At 43.9% G+C, this 20,025-nt stretch overlaps 1 pseudogene; it reads right to left on the bottom strand.

The window, feature by feature from the left end:
* Nucleotides 1–304: 304 nt before the first annotated feature.
* LOC143099613 (E3 ubiquitin-protein ligase TRIM35-like) lies at nucleotides 305–17,400 on the bottom strand (annotated as a pseudogene).
* Between the last annotated feature and the right edge of the window lie 2,625 nt (nucleotides 17,401–20,025).

Genomic DNA, 20,025 nt, shown 5'->3' with positions numbered 1-20,025 from the left:
ATGTGTAAATGTGTAAATGTTCTATTTTGAATTGTTATGCAATGCAAAAAATCAATAAATATATTGGGGGGAAAAAAAGGAATACAACTGGGGAGGTTGGGTTATGGAAGTGCTACTGAAGTGGATATTTCTCAGAATATAAGGAAAAAATATTCTGAGAAAACATGTATTGAGACATGCATGTATTGTGATTGGAACATTAAGACTCAAATAGACAAAGTATAATGCAATACCAAAATGTGTATTTTGAACATTTTCTTTGCACTACTCTTAAAGAATACATGTTATGCAACGCTACCCAAAATCTCAAAATCGACCAGAGCATGAAAACAGTGCTGTTTCCTACATTTACATGTATTCATTTGGCAGATGCTTTTATCCAAAGCTTCTTACAGCAATAGAGTAGCATTTAAGCTACAGTGCAGAGCAGACCTTCAATTTGATTAGTTTTTGCAGTGTGACTGGGCTGCTTTACTGTTACTGAAACCTTCACTGGTAACATCCTCAGAGGAGACATCCGACAGCCATTAAAGTATGGAAACACTCTCTCAGTGAAAGTGTGTGTGAGAGTGTGTAGGTGGGTGTTATTATCAGGGTCAGAGAATGACAGCTCTCCTCTGTCCCAGTCCAGCTGCACTCTGAGCCTCTGGAGTTTCTTCTTCAGTGTGAGGACAGTGAGCGGCTGTGGTGCAGTACATACTCCATATACAGCACCATTACACCCAACACACCACCATCCACTCGTGGAGGATAAGTCTCCCTTCCTCTGGAGAGACTCTGTCATCACACCCACATGCCACAATGTGTTCTCCCCAACCTCCACATCCCAGCAGTGAGTCCCTGAGTTAAAGCCCTCAGAGCCCAGGACACTGGCAAAGTGATCAAATCTCTCTGGGTTATCAGGAAGCTGCTGCCTCTCATCACCCCATTTCACACTGGTCAGATCCTCAGACAGGATGAGATTGGATTTTGCAGTGTTGGGATCCAGAGTCACAGGAGCTGCAGAGAGAAAGAACACAGAGATTCGTGATGAGAATGTGACTCGTTATCAATAAGGCTGTTTGATTCAGAAACAATACATTTGAATACATAACGTTTAGGTGTGATTCGATTTGATGTGATACAATGTGATAGAGCCTGGGGACAGGTTCACAACTGGACCTTGTCTACCTACCTTCTGGAGCAGGCGTAAAGGGAATAGTGCACAACTAACGCAATTAGTGGGCTAAAGTCAATCACACCACAAATGGCCTCCAAATTCCATTCATAATATCTTCAATACAGATTTATACAGTTTCACTGTAGCCTGTTATTTTTCAGGATTGTGTGAAATTGTTAAAAAAAAATAAAACAAAACAAATCTGACAAATCTCGCCGAAGTAAATTGGTTTAGTCTTGACAATTGGTTGCCGATGGCGTCATAAAAGCTAAGACCGCCATTGCTTGCATCTTCAAGGTTCAAATACCGATATCAGTGAATCTTTACACCCACTCCATCCATCCCTCCATCTATCCATCCATCAATCCCTGTACTGTAGTTATCATGTGATTCTGAGTGCTGATAAGTGTTGACTGGTATGACTGTGTGTATGTGTGTGTGTGACTGTACTTACTGTATTGAACAATCTCCTGCATCTTCTCCTAGACTCTGAACTTCAGGTTGCCCAGGTGCTTTGCCACATTGATCAGAGCTCCTGAAACCCTCTCTGGATCCTGCATTGTGCACTGGACTCTGGAATAACATTCAGGAGTCAGTGCTGCTGTGGGTTTGGGTTCAGAACCACAGAGAAGAGAGAGACAGGAGGCAGATCACTCACCTTTCCACTGTGCTCTTGTAGTTCTGGAAAATAACAAATAATTAAATGTCAATCACCCACAATTCAATTAGCCTACCATATTCATGAGTACATGATACATATAACCATAAAACTAGTAATCCAATGTTACAACTCACTTCATGAGAGTGGATGGTTCTTACCTGCAGTAATGTGATATCATCAGCTCCAATCTCCTCTTCTATGGCTCTGATTGTATCTGAAAGAGATGATATCTCTCTGCTCATCCTTTCAATCTTCTCCTTCATCACCTGACTCTTCTGCTCCTCTTCCTCCCTCAGTGCAGCTATCCTGCCTGCCTCTTCATCTCGTAGAAACTGGTGAAGCTTCTCAAACTCCTTTTGGATCTCCTTCTCTGTGTGATGGGCCTGAGTCTGGATCAAATCAATTTATGTTCATTCATTGCTAATGGCCTGAACACATTGCTAAAGACCTGAACACGTTGCTAACGGGCTAACGACCTGAACACGTTGCTAACGACCTCAACACATTGCTAACGGCCTGAACATGTTGCTAACGACCTGAACACTTTGCTAACGGCCTGAACATGTTGCAAATGGCCTGAACACATTGCTAACGGCCTGAACACGTTGCATGTGTTGTATCTGCAGAACGGCTGCGTTACGTGTTGTTTTTCATCCTTGTGCCCAGGATGACAGGTTAGAGGGCTCGTGAACATGCCCCCAGCAGGGGCGGAGCTTGAGGGGGTGCGGGGGGTGCGCCCCGCAGGGGCCCGGTGCGAGGGTGCCCCTCCCCCACCTCCGGGTAAGGTGGGACGGGCCTCTCCCACAGCACAAGGCCGGAGGAGCTAAGATCATGCAAACGGTTTCTTTTCAATCATTTTCATCAGAGTGGGACGTATTAGGCTTATAAGTTGCCCCAGTCAGGACGAGTTATGACTCACGGTTGCTGAAAAGTTTTGAAATTTACTTTGATGATTTAGTAGGTGTAAAATATTGAATAAAATGTTCTGCTGTATGACTGGCTTTATTTTAACTCTCATATTCAACTTTACAACGCGCAAATTTACAAAATTGGATCAACGATATTGTCTCCTACAGGCGTCAATGAGAGAACACTTAGCCTACACTTAAGCCTACATGATTTTGGTTTCGATTTTCTAATTGGAGTAAGTCTTTGTGACAACATGTAATGATACATTTGATAATGTTTCATCGTTGTTTTGGTATGAAGCATCTTTTACGTAGCCTAATGTATGCGCTCTAGAAAGTGAAAGTAGCCTAACCTAGGCCTATATGCGCTCTGTGTCTGAGCTGTCTGTGCACGTCCGCAATTGATTACGTTCCTCGGTTGGAGAACACATCAATCCCATGGTATTTTTTGCCCTAAAATACATGAAACATGCAAGTTCAAAATCCCGCCAGTAGCCACGTTACATCTGCGTTTTATTTGCCTAGGCTACTAGCCTACAATAAATGAATTGAACGAACTCAACTGACAACAGGTAGCCTATATCTGATTCGGTCATTGAGAGTACAGAATAGGGGAGAACCGGGACAAATGAAACACTTCTTAATTAAATGTAATTTACAAAGACATCGTAAAACACTGAAAGTTAATATTTTGTCTCAAGAAACCTACATCTATCCTCTGTCAAATACAGTTGCATTTACAGCTCTGAACAAAACCGTTCAAGAGTTATTATGACCGCTGCGCAGCGAAGCGGCGGTCATATAGGTTTAGTTTTTTTTTTTCTTTTTCGCATGCCCAAATTTCTGTCAATGATTCCCGGGACACTGAAAGACCGGGGTACACGAAACTTGGTGGGCATGTAACCCCACATGGATAGCATGGAACCATCGTTTTTCGTTTTGATCTGTAGCCCCCCCGCTGGACTGGACCCCCCGAAAGGAGGGTAGGGCAGACACAGTTTTCTGTGAATATCTCGAGAACCGTAGGGTTTAGGAGGACCATTTTTTTTTGTATGTTGATCTCAAGGGGCCATCTCAACCCATTCCATAATCACTCATTTCATGTATAGCGCCACCTAGTTAAACACAAAAAAGTAAAAATGAGGTGTTGTAATCGCAGGTATCTGTGACCTAACATAGTCAAAACTGCACGAAATTGGAAGTGTAGGATCATTATGACACCCTCTGTATGCACGCCAAGTTTCGTGGAATTCCGTTCATGGGGGGCCACACAATAAATTAATTTATGTTACTATACACCAACTGGCCTGTAGGTGGCCGGAGACAGTTTTCTGTAAATATCTCGAGAACCGTAGGGCCTAGGAGGTCCAACTTTTTTATGTGTGTTGGTCTTAAGGGGGCATGTCAACCCATGCCATTACCACTTATTTCATGTATAGCGCCACCTAGTTAAAAATTAAAAAGCAAAAAATTAGGTGTTTTCATCACAATATCTCTGGCTGACAAGGTCAAAACTGCACAAAATTAAAAGTGTAGGATCATTATGACACCCTCCGAATGCATGCCACGTTTTGTGTACTTTCGTTCATGGGGGGCCTTACAATAAAATAACTTCCTGGCTCAAGGCCGCCACAACATAAAAGGGGGAGACCACACCGGAGTATATTTAACGGAAAGTAGGTTTATTAAATAAACTATGTACAAAAGTCAGTAAATGTATGCCAAAGTAAAACTGTGGTGTATGTCAGCATAATGAAATGTAATGCAAAAAGATGTGTCCGTGGGGATCGCAGCCGCAAGTCTGATGTCGAGCAAGCCAAAGCAAGAGCTCCCTCGCGGACTGCGAGGTCCAGGTTTTATCCAGCTTCTAATTACGCCACCAATTAGTCACGTCATCAGAAACCTAGAGCTCCCCCTGCAGGCCGAGAGACACAACACAAAAGAGCAGCCAAACAACTGACAGACCAAGAGGGCTAGTGATTAACCCAGCATGGTAAAGCTGGAGCGTCACACCTCCCCCCTAAGAGAACAGAGGCCCATACTTATGGGACTCTGATTCACTATAACTCCCATCACCAATAATAATAAAACAAATCAATAAAGAACAAATTCAAACTATAACAAATGACTCATTCACTCTGGAAAATCACATGCACGCACACTTCTCCGTGATCATTCACTCATGGTGGCACCCATTAAACCCCAGACTGGACTCTCACCACCAGCCTCCTCCATGTTCTACCCTCCAGCAGATCCTGGCGCCTGGACGGCAAATTAAGGACAGACAGAAACAGAGAAGACAAAGATAGACATGCACACAATCACACCGACCCATCCGGGGCCCGAGACAACGCATCAGCCATCACATTCTCCACTCCCCGGATGTGACGAATGGACAGTCTGTAGGGTTGCAAAAAGAGTGCCCACCGCATAAGGCGTTGGTTAGAGTTCTGCAATGACTGGAGGAATGTGAGGGGGTTGTGGTCTGTAAGGACCACCACAGGATGTACCCCACCCCCCACGTAAACATCAAAGTGCTGGAGCGCCAAGATTAATGCAAGGGCCTCCTTCTCAATTGTTGAATAGTTCATCTGATGTTTGTTGAACTTACGCGAGAAATACCCAATAGGCCGATCCACACCGCTTTCATCAACCTGAAGGAGAACTGCACCGGCCCCCACCTGGCTTGCGTCCACCTGTAACTTGAAAGGCTGATCTAACTGGGGCGCAGCCAGGACTGGTGCAGAGCTCAACAACAGTTTCGCATTTTCAAATGCCTGCTGGCACTGAGCAGACCACACAAACTTCGCAGAACCCTTAAGTAAATTGGTCAGAGGAGCAACAACTGTAGAAAAATTACAACAAAAATTCCTGTAATAACCAATCATTCCTAAAAACCGCATCAGCTCCTTCTTAGTAGATGGAGGAGGAAACGCGTCTATGGCCAAAACCTTGGCTCTTACCGGCCTAACCTGACCTTGACCGACCACCTTGCCTAGATAGACTACAGTGGCCTTGGCAAACTCGCACTTCGCTAGATTCACTGTTAAATTTGCTGCCACCAAATTTTCAAACAATGAGCGAATGCGAGCAAGATGTTGCCCCCAGGTGTCAGCGTAAGAAACCACATCGTCGATGTACACTGCGCACCCCTCCAACCCCGCAACAACTCTATTCATAAGCCGTTGAAAGGTTGAGGGGGCGTTACGTAACCCAAAGCTCATCCTACGGTAAGAGTACAGGCCTGAAGGAGTTATAAATGCCGAAATCTCTTGAGCTCTTGGTGTTAGTGGCACTTGGTAGTAGCCTTTCAATAAATCAAATGTACTCACAAAACGGGCAGCACCAACTTGATCCACACAATCTTCTATTCGTGGTAAAGGAAAACAGTCTGGTTTTGTGACCATGTTCACCTTTCTGTAATCTGTGCAAAACCTATAGGTGTTATCTGGTTTCTTAACAAGCAAGCACGGTGAAGCCCAACTTGAGTATGATGGCTCAGCTAATCCATTGTCCACCAGGTACTGCACACTCGCCTCCAAACTCCTATGTTTGTCTGGGGCGACACGATAGAACCTCTGCCGAATAGGCCGAGCATCCCCCACGTCTATATCGTGCTCAATCAGACTGGTACAAGTTGGCGTGTCTGAAAACAAAGATGAAAACTCAAAAATTAAAGACTTTAACTGTTCCCGTTGCTCCCCACCCAAATGACTCAAAAGACCATCCAAGTCAGCCAATTTTTTTGTGTTACTCAACCGCCCTTGCAGCACTGCGTCATCTGGGCCACGCACACCATCCTCAGCTGCCACCTGAGATGTGTCCCATGCACCCTCTACAACAGACAGCTCCACTGGTTTACCCTCACCCTTACCACCCTCCCCCTGAGAAACAGAAGAGTAGTAAGGCTTTAGCAGATTTACATGGCAAAGCTGCACAGATTTCCTACGCTCCGGAGTGGACACCAGATAGTTTGTGTCAGAGACCTGTCGCACAATGGAATAAGGACCCGAATACTTAGCCCCGAATGGTGAACCAGGAATGGGCAGTAATGCCACCACTTGATCCCCTGGGCTAAAATCTCTCTTCCGTCTTACGATCAAAATGTCGCTTCATCTTCTTTTGAGCTTCAGTCAAATTCTCACTGGCCATCTTCCAGGCTAGGAATAACCTACGACAAAAACCCTGCACGTACTCAGAAAGATTCTCAGGTGGCTCAGTACTTTCCAAGTCACCCTTCAAAACGGACAAAGGCGTGCGCACTTCATGTGCAAACACCAGTTCATTAGGAGAGAAACCTGTACTCTCCTGGACAACCGCCCGTGCTGTCAATAACCTCTTCCCAGTCCCTTTTTAACTCGACACAATACGCCCGCAGCAAAGATTTTAACGTAGCGTGAAAACGCTCAAGCGCCCCCTGACTCTGCGCATGATACGCACTGCTAAGGTTGTGCTTGATTCGTAGCTGTTTCAATGCTTCTGCAAAGGTTTTAGATGTGAAATTGGACCCACGGTCACTTTGAACCACTTTTGGAATACCAAAGATAGATATAAATTGAGATAACGACTTCACAATGGACTTAGTAGTGATGCTCCTCAAGGCATACGCCGCTGGATACCGAGAAGCCTGGCACATTATGGTAAACATATACACACTGCCAGATTTTGATGGGGGCAATGGACCAACACAATCAATTATTAAGTGTTCAAAAGGAGTGCCTACAGATGGAATCGGATGTAGGGGTGCCGGTTTAATGCATGCATTCGGTTTACCCGCAATTTGACATACATGGCAATATTTAATGAACTTCGCTACATCCCTTTTAATTCGCGGCCAATAGAAGTGTTGAAGCAGCCGATTGTAGGTCTTCTTCACTCCAAAGTGTCCATCAACCTCCCCGTGAGCAGTTTTTAACACAATACTCCGGTACTCTTCAGGCACTACTACCTGCAACACTGGATCTGCCACCTCCGTGTCTGCATGTGGCAACCAACTGCGAAGCAGCAAGCCATTCTGAACACAGTAACTGTTATTAGACTCATCTGAAGCCAAATCAAAATACTTTGCAAGACCTTTATCCTTTAGCTGGGCATCCACAATTTCACTACGGGAGAGAGGTGTTGGTAATGTAGGAACAAATAATTTAACAGTACTGTACTTGGATACATCAGCTGTGTCCTTTGTCTGTGCCATTGCTCGAGTAACTGCACAGGCAGTGAACACCTCTGGAAACTCCTTAAGACAATCGTCTGGCTCAGCCAATGGCTTAACCACCGTTTTAACCACAGGAGGTGGTGCTGGTGACCCCTCCGGCCAGACACAATGACCCGCCAGATTGTTGCCAATAATAATGTCCACACCATCTATGGGCAGAGATGGTCGAACCGCAATAGTAACTTCCCCATTAATAAAACCAGAGAACAAACAGATCTTATGTAATGGCACTGAAAAAGCTTGAAGTCCAATACCACGTATTAAAACAACACTACCTGTGTCTGAGACAGAAGAAAAAGGCAAAACAGATTGGCTAATAAAAGACTCGGAGGCACCTGTATCCCGCAAAATTTTAACAGGAACCCTCTGAGCACTGCCTACCAGGGAGACAACACCATCAGTAATGAATGGAGTGTAATCAACACTATCTGATAAATTTGAGTTACCAATAATCTCCACTGGCACATTTGGCTGCTCAGATTCCAAAGACTTAGAAGTAGACGAAGCCATATCTGATTGATCAGCCTCAACATAACCTGCAGGAACAGGCCTACTCTTAGCAACACAGCCAACAAATTTGCCACTTGTCTTAGCCTTGCTGCGTGCACTTAACAAGGGACATTCTTTCTTCCAGTGCCCAGTCTCAAGACAATAGTTACACTTATTTTGTGCATCGCTCTCCCGTGCTCTAGTATGACTGACCTGTTCGAACCTTACAGGAGGGCCCGAATTAAAACGACGAGGACGATCATGACGATTATATTCATTACGCGGAGCAAAATCACGCACCTGATTTTTGTGCGTCAACACATAAGAATCGGCAAGTGCAGCTGCCTCAGAAACTGTTTTTACCCCATGTTCACTTACATAAACAGCTACACGTTCGACCAGAATATTTTTAAACTGTTCAACAACAAGGAGATCACACAATGCCTCAAAAGTATCAACCCCCTCTGACAGGAGCCAGCGGTGAAAAAAACTTGTTAAGTCCCTAGCCACCTCCGCGTGAGTTTGTTTGTCGGTCTTTTTCCAGTTACGAAAGCGTTGGCGATATGCTTCGGGGACTAACTCATAACATTTCAAGACAGCATCTTTAACACATCGATTCACTTTTCTCTCAGCAGGAGACAATGCAACAAAGGCCTCCTGAGCTTTTCCGACTAACAAGGTTTGTAGAAGCAGCGTTTTATCCTCGTCGCTCCAATTTCTATCAGAAGCAACGTTTTCGAACAAAGAAAAAAACACGTCTGGATCGCGCTCATTAAATTTGGGAAGAAATTTAATCATACCAGACAATCCCGACGGCTGGGTCAAAACTCCCCCACTAGCAGGTATTTTGCCCTCAGCAATCAGATTAAGCCTCTTACGCTCAATTTCCCTATCGAACTCTTGGTGTTTAAGCCTTTCAAACTCCAACAACTCATTATGTTTAAGCCGTTCCATCTCCAATAAACGGTCCCTTTCTCTTTCTTGCGCTTCCCATTTCTTTTGCTCAAGCTGCATTTGCAACAGCTTTTGTTGATCAAAGGTCAGCTGGCTAGATGTAAGAGACAGCATGCCGGTAATCGAGGACGTATCTAAAATTTGTGTTCCCGTCGGATTCAACCCAACTGATGCCTCTAAAAGTCGTGCTGCTGGATTTTTAGGCTCAATTGGAGTGCCCCCTGATAGCACCTGCCTTTCCTTTAAACCGCTATGAATGAATGCAAACACCTGGTCTTTTTTAGACGACTTAGGAATGGTTAATTCCAGGCCATAATGATCCGCTACACTGAACAGCTGATCTTTCGTTAATGTCGCTAACAACCTCTCCGATGGAGCTTCAAAAAACTCATCCAATTCACTCATCCCAAAGTTTAATGTTACTCACTAAACAATTAAACAACCAACACTCAAACTACAAATAGATCTTCCAGACTAACCAATCCCAAATAACACCTACAACGCAACGTATAAGCAACTCATGAAACAGGACAAACCAGCCATGGAGCTTCCCCGTATCTAAAACATTTACCCACCATACAATAACCTAGCTTCACACTGTGCCCAAGAGCCAAGTTCTTTACTCACCGATACCGCTGGAGTCGAGCTGCCCCGACCGAAGCCAATTCAGCCCGGATCTCCACGGCGATGTCCTCGGCCCAGACACAGTGACACTCCAGCCTAAAGCCCCAGCGCAACGGCGCTCTAAGCCGAGGATAAACGATAGCTCCAAAATGTTTTCATCCTGCTACATAAGCTGAAAAATACATCGCGCAAAATATACGGTTGGAAATGAATTAGGCTACTTAACTCGACATGGACTATTCGCCACCCCAATTTACCTCAACACAAGCCCAAACAAATTACCACCTGTGCGGTTCCCCCAAACCAAGTAGGCCAAATTTATGCCTGTACGTCTCATTCACCAATCAACGTCAATGATATAGGTCGCACCCACACTATGCCCCGCATTAGCCAATAGTGGGAGTCGAAGCCTACAAACCAAAGTCCAACGCTTACCGAAAAAAAAAATCCCGGTCAATTACACCGAATCGAGCCCCCACGTCATGACTTCCTGGCTCAAGGCCGCCACAACATAAAAGGGGGAGACCACACCGGAGTATATTTAACGGAAAGTAGGTTTATTAAATAAACTATGTACAAAAGTCAGTAAATGTATGCCAAAGTAAAACTGTGGTGTATGTCAGCATAATGAAATGTAATGCAAAAAGATGTGTCCGTGGGGATCGCAGCCGCAAGTCTGATGTCGAGCAAGCCAAAGCAAGAGCTCCCTCGCGGACTCAACACAACGAGAGACACAACACAAAAGAGCAGCCAAACAACTGACAGACCAAGAGGGCTAGTGATTAACCCAGCATGGTAAAGCTGGAGCGTCACATGTACATTTAGTGACGTACACCAACAAGGATTCCCGGGACACTGAAAGACCGGGGTACACAAAACTTGGTGGGCATGTAACCCCACATGGACAGCATGGAACCGTCGTTTTTCATTTTGATCTGTAGCCCCCCCGCTGGACTGGACCCCCCGAAAGGAGGGTAGGGCAGACACAGTTCTCTGTGAATATCTTGAGAACTGTAGGGACTAGGATGACCATTTTTTTCCGTATGTTTGCCTCCAGGGGTCATGTTAACCCATTTCATGTGCACACATGTGCACAAACAGATACACACACACACACACATACATTCACAGTAATCATGCGTATGACACATACTCACACAGTAGACATATGTACGCTTGCATGCACAGGCACATACGCAGGCACACACACAAGCACGCACACACACACACACACACACACACACACACACACACACACACACACACACACACACACACACAACATAAACATGTACATGCACACATGCACACAATTCAAGAATTTCTCAGAATTATGAACAGGCAAGATGGAGGTGGGGTTGTATAAAGTGAATTTTACATGTGAAATCTATGAACTAATCATGTTTTGGTACTTGTTGTCTAGCAGATATCAGTGAGAATTGAGTGTGGATAATGCAATTTAGTGAGACAGTTAGAATCATATAGGCCTTTCAGCGTGATTCATTTTTGTGGAAAAAATGTGCTGGACTGGGCGGCGGTCATATTTTGTACCGCTCTGCGGTACATCTAGTTTAAGGAGAAGTCGAATGTGCGTTTTGTTTCATTCGTCCCTCCTGGCTGGGACGAATGAAACAGCATGGGGGACGAATGAAACATACACCTTAAATTATGTAGGCCTAAACTTCCCACAATTTCAATATTTGACAACATATCATGAATGGTACTTCAAGTAGGTGTTATTTTAGATAGATTGCTGCTGGTCTATATGTCTTGGTTCATGTCTGTTAACAACTCATTGACGTCATGGTAAAGCGCTTATCTCGCGGTTATGGAAATAGCATGCACTATGCCATTAATATAGCTAGAATAATGCATGTTTCGAATTATATAATGTTTCTATAGTACAAAATGTTATTTCACTCTGTTTTTAAGTGGTTAAAGCCACCACACATCCAAATAAGTGCCCTTCATGACCAAATCTGACAACAGGTAAATCTACTGATTCGGTCATTGAGACTCTATGAATAGGCCCTACAGTACAACAAACTTTCTGTCTTTCTGAAGTTTATTTTTGTATTCCGGGGTACAGTAGCCTAATTGCCTAATGTCTTGACAATAGTTTTTTTCTTACCGGCTTGCTGTTTAAACTGACTGCGCCGCTCTGAACTTTCCTGCCAGGTTTATGACGTAAACCGATACATCTCGGCTCTGGCATTGCCTAAACTCAGGGGAAGTTAAATTAGAAATTAGAATCGTTGGAAATTGAAACACATACAAAAAAAGATTCGGGGCTTTTGAAAAGAGATTCGGGGCTTGAGCCCCCGAAGCCACCCCCTCGCTCCGCCAATGCAACCACCCAGCAGTAACTTCTGCATTCAGTGAGATTTGCACCGCCCTGATTTTTTTTTTGACTCTTCCCGTCACCGTTGCAACCTCTGAGCGCTCATTCTCCAAGTTAAAGATCATTAAAAACCACTTGAGGAGCACAGTGGGACAGGAGAGACTGAGTGGACTTGCCATGTTGTCCATAGAGAATGAGAGAGCAAAGAAAATGGACATACACAGAGCATCGTGGACGAGTTAGCAGAGCGCAAGGCTCGTCGGCCCTTCAAATAGTGCTACGTATTATTGTTTTTTTTATTATTAGGGGTCATCTAGCCTAATGTTTTTGTTGTTGTTCTCTTGGTTACACTTCATGTAGGCCTACGTTCGATGGACTTCGAAATTACAGAGTTGCTTTCGGTGGCGCTGACGCTTGTAGGCTAAGACCCGCTGTTGCGGGCATGTGTATGTTGTAAAATTATGTTATGATGAGTTTAATAAAGGGCCCGGTCATGTGCCCCGCCCCCGGTTCGGCTCTGACTTGTTCCGCCACTGGCCCCCAGAGTGGAGCCCAGGGGCGTCACTAGACCTTATTCACTGGGGCACGTGCCTTAGTAAAAGTCTCCAGTGCCCCAGTAAAATTCTAGTGCGGCTCTAGCTGGAAACGGCATTCATGAGCGCATCTCCGTGCCTGCTTTAATCATGGCTCGAGCCTGTCACTTACCAGCCAATAAAAAAAAAAAACAAGGAATAAAGAAAGGGGCCATAATAGCCAATCAGGAAATAGCACCTCTGTAGCTGGGTAAGATTGAACGCAACAACCAATGAAAATCGTTCACATGATTCTTCCGAGTGTTTCGTTGTACTGCACACACATACACTGTGGAATCCGTTGGAGCTCGTTACATCACTTTGAGCAGAGTAAGTCGTCCCCTGTTTAATGTTACAACAAATTCACAACTTGTTTGCCAGAAAAAATGACAAGTTGATCGCTGTTAGAGAGTGTTACCACATAACTAGCATCTGTTTTTCAATGCTTAGCGTCATTGTAGCCTAAATTTAGCAACAGTTTACCAGCTTGTGCTCTCTCCCTCACACACACACACCATGCTACAGCAGGGGCGATTCTAGACCTAGAGCTTTGCTGGGGCACAGGCCCCCAACTCCCAATACATTAAAAAAAAGAATAATAACTGTGCGCGCAATATGAATAAATGGCTAGTCTGATTTGGACCATCACATATCTCCCCTAGGTCACAGACATCCTCCTCCATACTCTGAATAGTTTTACATCTAGCCCCCATCATGTCCTCATCCGTTTCTTGCCTGTCTCTCTCCTCCTCCTCCTCCTCCTGCCTGGTATTGTACTGCCCAGCCTGTGCTCTTTCTCCCCTCTCTTCTCCCTCGCTTCGACCTTATCTCCTCCTCCTCCTCCAGCACTCTCTCCCTCAATTGTTGTAGCAGCCACTATCCAGCAACATCCAAACACATAGGCATAAGTAGGCCTATACTCACTGCATTAATTTAATAGGCTTTCCTACTAACACAAGGGAAGCTTATTTTTAGTCAAAAGTGAGATATACTTCCCTCCCAGGCAAGGGTCCTATAGACATCCTGGCAATACTGCAGTTCTTTATAGCTTAAATAGCCTACTAAAGCCTTCATACTGACTTTTGGTGATCATTTGCAAATGTAGCCTATAATAATCTACACAGATGGCTACTCTGATTCTCTGTATAGGCTACTATTATAAGCTACATTTGCAAATGCAGCAAACTTGCCATTAAACCACTGATCAAATCACAGCACTGGCTATTACCAGCATAAATGTTAATGTTACCGTTAATGTGGGCAAAATTATCATACCTCCCTCATACTCCTCACTGTTCCTCTCCCTCTGTTCAGGAAGAATTTTCTGATGTCCATCTCTGAATAGAAGGCTATGTTTAGTTTTACAGTAGGACAGCTTCACAAACAGTATAGGCTACTTTTACAGGAGTCTCTCTACAGTATAGGCCTACGTATAAATCCTTATTAATTGTCCGCATGTGTGCATGCAGCCTACGCATGGTGTGAGTGTGTGTGAGGGAGAGAGAGCACAAGCTGGTAAACTGTTGCTAAATTTAGGCTACAATGACGCTAAGCATTGAAAAGCAGATGCTAGTTATGTGGGTAACACTCTCTAGAAGCGATCAACTTGTCATTTTTTCTGTCAAACAAGTTGTGAATTTGTTGTAGGCTAACATTAAACAGGGGACGACTTACTCTATGCTCAAAGTGATTCCACAATCCACAGTGTAGGCTATGTGTGTGCAGTACAACGAAACACTCAGAAGAATCATGTGAACGATTTTCATTGGTTGTTGCGTTCAATCTTAGCCAGCTACAGAGGTGCTATTTCCTGATTGGCTATTATGGCCCCTTTCTTTATTCCTTGTTTTTTTTATTGGCTGGTAAGTGACAGGATCGAGCCATGATTAAAGCAGGCACGGAGATGCGCTCATGAACGCCGTTTCCAGCGAGAGCAGCGCTAGAATTTTAATGGGGCACTGGAGACTTTTACTAAGGCACGTGCCCCAGTGAATAAGGTCTAGTGACGCCCCTGTGCTACAGTAGGCTGCATGCACACATGCGGACAATTAATAATGATTTATACGTACTGTAGAGAGAGTCCTGTAAAAGTAGCCTATACTGTTTGTGAAGCTGTCCTACTGTAAAACTAAACATAGCCTTCTGATAAACTATTCAGATGGACATCAGAAAATGTTTCCTGAACAGAGGCAGAGGGAGAGGAACAGTGAGGAGAGATGAGGAGGATGAGGGAGGTATGACAATTTTGCCCACATTAACGGTAACATTAACATTTATGCTGGTAATAGCCAGTGCTGTGATTTGATTAATGGTTTAATGGCAAACTTAAATAAGTTTACTGCATTTGCAAATGTAGCCTAAGAATCAGAATAGCCATCTGTGTAGATTATTATAGGCTACATTTGCAAATTATCACCAAAAGTCAGTATGAAGGCTTTAGTAGGCTATTTAAGCTACAAAGAACTGCAGTATTGCCAGGATGTCTATAGGACCCTTGTCTGGGAGGGAAGTATCTCAATTTTGACTAAAAATAAACTTCCCTTGTGTTAGTAGGAAAGCCTATTAAATTCATGCAGTGAGTATAGGCCTACTTATGCCTATGTGTTTGGATGTTGCTGGATAGTGGCTGCTACAACAATTGAGGGAGAGAGTGCTGGAGGAGAAGAAGGAGGAGGAGAAGAAGGTCGAAGAGAGGGGAGAAAGAGCACAGGCTGGGCAGTCCAGTACCAGGCAGGGGGAGGAGGAGGAGGAGAGAGACAGGCAAGAAACGGATGAGAACATGATGGGGGCTTAATTTTAATAATGCCTCAAAACAAAATAGCCTCACAAACATAGGAGTCATAAACAGACTGACATATGAATTAAAATAGCATCTGATCCAGTGGACCGAGACGAGAAATGCAACGTGGAACCAAAATGCGAAAAAAATATTTTAACATTAGGCCTACCATTTTGTTGGGTTGATGGGGTCAGGTGGGGCCCCACCTCCAAAGTGGGGAATGACGAAAAAGTTTGAGAACCACTGGTATATCGGGACACCTCGGTGGTCTATTACTCTTTTACTTCTGCTTCATTCTTTATCTTTCATTGCTGATGTTTAAACGTAAAACTATTCAGAGTATGGAGGAGGATGTCTGTGACCTAGGGGAGATATGTGATGGTCCAAATCAGGCTAGCCATTTATTTCATATTGCGCGCACAGTTAATTTTTTTGTTTTTTAATGTATTGGGAGTTGGGGGCCTGTGCCCCAGCAAAGCTCTAGGTCTAGAATCGCCCCTGGTGGAGCCCTGTAGCTGACAGCTCCCTGGATCTCTGAATTGCTTAAATTCTCTTTCTGTTGTCAATGTTATCCAACTACCAGCAACTAGTTCCTTTAAAAAATATTTTGAGTGACAGGTACATCTGACATAATTCACTGCTCCACCTATGTTATGTAACACGTGTCTGGACTCACCTTGATGTGTTTTGCTGATTTATCACAGGTCACTTTAGCCTTCTCAAAGGTCTTCAGTTTCTCCTGTAAGCACTGCAGTCTGATCTTGTGCTCCTCCTGAAATTAATAACAGACTTTGGTGGGCAGCCGTGGCCTACTTGAGCAAGGCACCTAACCCCTTACCACTCAAGTCACTGCGTCGGGATTAGTGTGTGCTTCACCTCACTGTGTGCTGACTGAGTGTGTTTCACTAATTCACGGATTGGGATAAATGCAGAGACCAGATTTCCCTCACGGGATCAAAAGAGTGTATACTTATACTTATACTTACTTCACTGCAGACTGCAGCATCTCTACATTCAACAGTGACGTTCATTCATCTCCAAGGTGATCACGTGGTGTAGCAAAATTCCATTACCATAATTAAGAGAAATCATTCTTACCCTACTGCCCATTGCTGCTTCATCAGTCGGGTGGAACTTATGGTCTGTGTGTTTTTTGGAGTCTCTACACACCACACACACAGGCTGTTTATCATCCAGACAGAAGAGTTTGAGTTTCTCACTGTGCAGACTGCAGAGCACCTCAGACCCTGCTGAAGCTGAAGCTCTCTGACTTCTCTCCTGTAAGAAGGTCTCACACAGGTTCCTTAACGCCTTGCTAGGAGGATATAAATCCTTGGAGCACTTTCTCCTGCAGATGGGACATTCTCTGGATCCCTTACTCTCCCAGAACTGCTGCAGACAGGCTTTACACACACTGTGAGCACAGGATAAAATGACGGGATCCTTGAAGATGTCACAGCACACAGGACATGTGAGATCCTCTTCATGTTTAGAAGCCATTTCGTCTTTTTTGTAAAGTCTCTCCTCAATCGCCAGCTTCACTTTCACTTTCAGCAGTCAGAGCACACGCGTCATTCCCAAACTCAGATTCTTCTGTTTCACACTTTCATCCAGCTAACTTTCAGCCTCACCAGCTTCAGACCCAAACTGTTCCCCTCATTACTTTTAAAAACTGTGTTTAAGTAAGAAGGTTCTAGCTAAAGTATCACACATGAAGGTGTCTAGTGGAGGGAACAAATCAACCTGTCACTTAACTTCACTTCCTGCCCCTGCACGAGTCAAGTAGAGGGAGGGACTATGGTAAGAAAGGATTTTTATTGGCCAGCCGTAGTTGCCAGCCCAGTTCCCTGGTCTCTGCTGCCACCAACTGGAGTTCAGTTCAAAGTTCCAGTTGTGGCTGTGAACTGTATGGGGTGACCTAGAACTCATGTGAATCTGAGGAGACCGCAAGGTCGAAATGTTATCTGCCAAATCATGAGAAAATAAACTCATAAATGAGTACCAAGGAGTGTGTGAACTTTTTTCATAAAAAAACTTTACTTTTTTGTTCAGCACCTGGGATGTGCACAAAGTCTCCTACAACTAAGCCAAGAACTGTAGCTGCTAGAGAAACAGGGGCTGACTCCAGAACAGTAGGATGCAGACTCTCCATATACTTTTAACTCCTGGAGTTCAGGTTACAAGTAGACAGACAAGACTTTCCCTAATGCCTGATGAGGCAATTAAGATGTTTTCGAATACATATTAAAATGAATGTACGTAAATGTAAGAAATTGAAATAGAGCAAGATGTCTGTAAGTCCCACATAGTCGTAATTTAGCTGAACTGGCCCCAGAACAGTGGATTACACACTCTCTCCAACACAGACACTGATCCTGGTGTTCAAGTTCCAAATAGGCAGATGAGATTCTCAATGTGTGGTCTGTACAGATGAATATCCTACATAATGAAGAGAACAAAGTGTTTTGTAGTACAGGTACATATACACAATACAATGAAGTGTGTGCTCAAGAATCTGTAAAGCAAAGTGAGAGGTGCGTAATCACATGTGATGTTGTGTGGAGCCACATACAGCTGTGATCTCCTCTCTTAATCTGATCGTAAGCAACACTATGCACAGCTGTATGAATGTGGTCAGCAGTGGACAATCAATGTTAAAAATGTTGCTTCAAATAAACCAATTAAATAAATAAACGTGTGTGTGTGTGTGTGCTGCTCCTTACTCTTATGTGGCCTCCAGCTCTTAAAGGTGCAGGCCACCATTCCCATCCAGTCAAGTACTACAGCATACTTCAGATAACTCTTCACAGTCCTCTAAGTTCCATTAATTATAGTCTTTTTGTTTTTATTTTGTCTTTTTTATATTGTCTTTATTTTATATTATATATTATATCTTTATCATGCTGCACCTGTCTGAATGATGGATAATTTCCCAGAACTGATTCATCAGGCAAGTGTAGCTGGGTGAGCAGTGGGGTTACCTCAGGATGACCAGAAGGCCAAGAGCAACACATTCAGCACTCCCTGATCTGCAGCTTAAACATACCAAACCCTTCCACAGGGTGCAGTCACTGCTGTTCAGCAGGGGCCTCATTTATAAAACGCTCTTATATGCACAGATTTGATCTTAGCCCGTACGTACGCTCAAATGCACGCCAACGCTCAGATTTATTAAAAAAAACGTCTTTGACGTGGAAAAGTGGTTTGCTCCACGTCAGGTTCCTACTTTACGTACGACCATTTTCTGAGCAATCTGAGGTCCAAGAGCGAAGCATCTAACGTCTTTCTTTGCCATATGTATGATCAAGATCAGAGGTGTTTGAAGTATTTTTTAAAGATTGTTGGCAGCTTAATGTTTCATGATTTGATATGAAACTGGCACTGAAAACTAGCCCAAGAAAGTGGAAAAATGTGGGCTTACTTATTTTATAAGTTAAAAAACACTAAGACACATCATAGCTTTTGTGTAAGGTTGGGGTCCCATGTTGTCCCTTTTTGTTTTTTCAATAAGTGTGTGTATGCCAGTGCCGATAGGGTTGATTGAATGACTTTGAACAGTTGTACCATTGAGAGCATACTCACTAACTGCATCTCTATGGTACGGCAACTGCAACGCTGCCGATCGCAAGGCACTTCAAAGAGTAGTGAAATCTGCCCAAAGCACTAATTGGCTCCCAACTCCCTCCATCCACAACACATATCATAAACTCTGTACAAACAAAGCCAAATCCATTGTTAAGGATGCCACCCACCCAAACATGGTCTTTTCTACTCCCATCTGGCAGGTGGCAGAGGAGCCTGCGCTCCCGCACCAGCAGGCCCAGCTACAGCTTCATTCCAGAGGCTGTAACAAAACTACACCTCCTGTCTAGTATTTGCACTTTAGCTGTTACTAGTTTACATGTTTACTTTTTACTACTGCACTGTTTACCTGTTTACATCGACTGCATTGCACTGTTTACCTGTTTACTTTTATTCCTACACTGTTTCACCCATGGCCTTGCACTGCTATTTTTTATATACCATAGCCTCCCCATAAACCTGTGCAATATACTGTACATATATATTACATGTATATATAGGGCTGACAAAATAACTGATTCATTTTCTTAATCTTAATCTGATTTCTTAATCAATGTTTTGAATTAAAAAAATAGCGCCGATTAATCGATTCCGTATGACCTTTGACCCCAAGCCGTTCTAGTCACTAACCATGTAACTGTAAAATGAAGGAGAGAGAAGAAAATGTGCTGCCTAGATCATTGATTAGGACATTTACTTTTAAAATCGGCCTGATAGTGTTGATTAAAATAAAGTCCTCTG

This window comes from Alosa pseudoharengus, unplaced genomic scaffold (genome assembly GCF_046254945.1).
Source record: "Alosa pseudoharengus isolate Yale_2024_CS ecotype anadromous, Long Island Sound unplaced genomic scaffold, YU_APseudo_1.1 YU_APseudo_1.1_scf_3, whole genome shotgun sequence".
Taxonomy (NCBI): Eukaryota; Metazoa; Chordata; class Actinopteri; order Clupeiformes; family Clupeidae; genus Alosa; species Alosa pseudoharengus.
The sequence above is the reverse complement of the archived record's forward strand: the minus strand, read 5'-3'. Positions and strand labels throughout refer to the sequence as shown.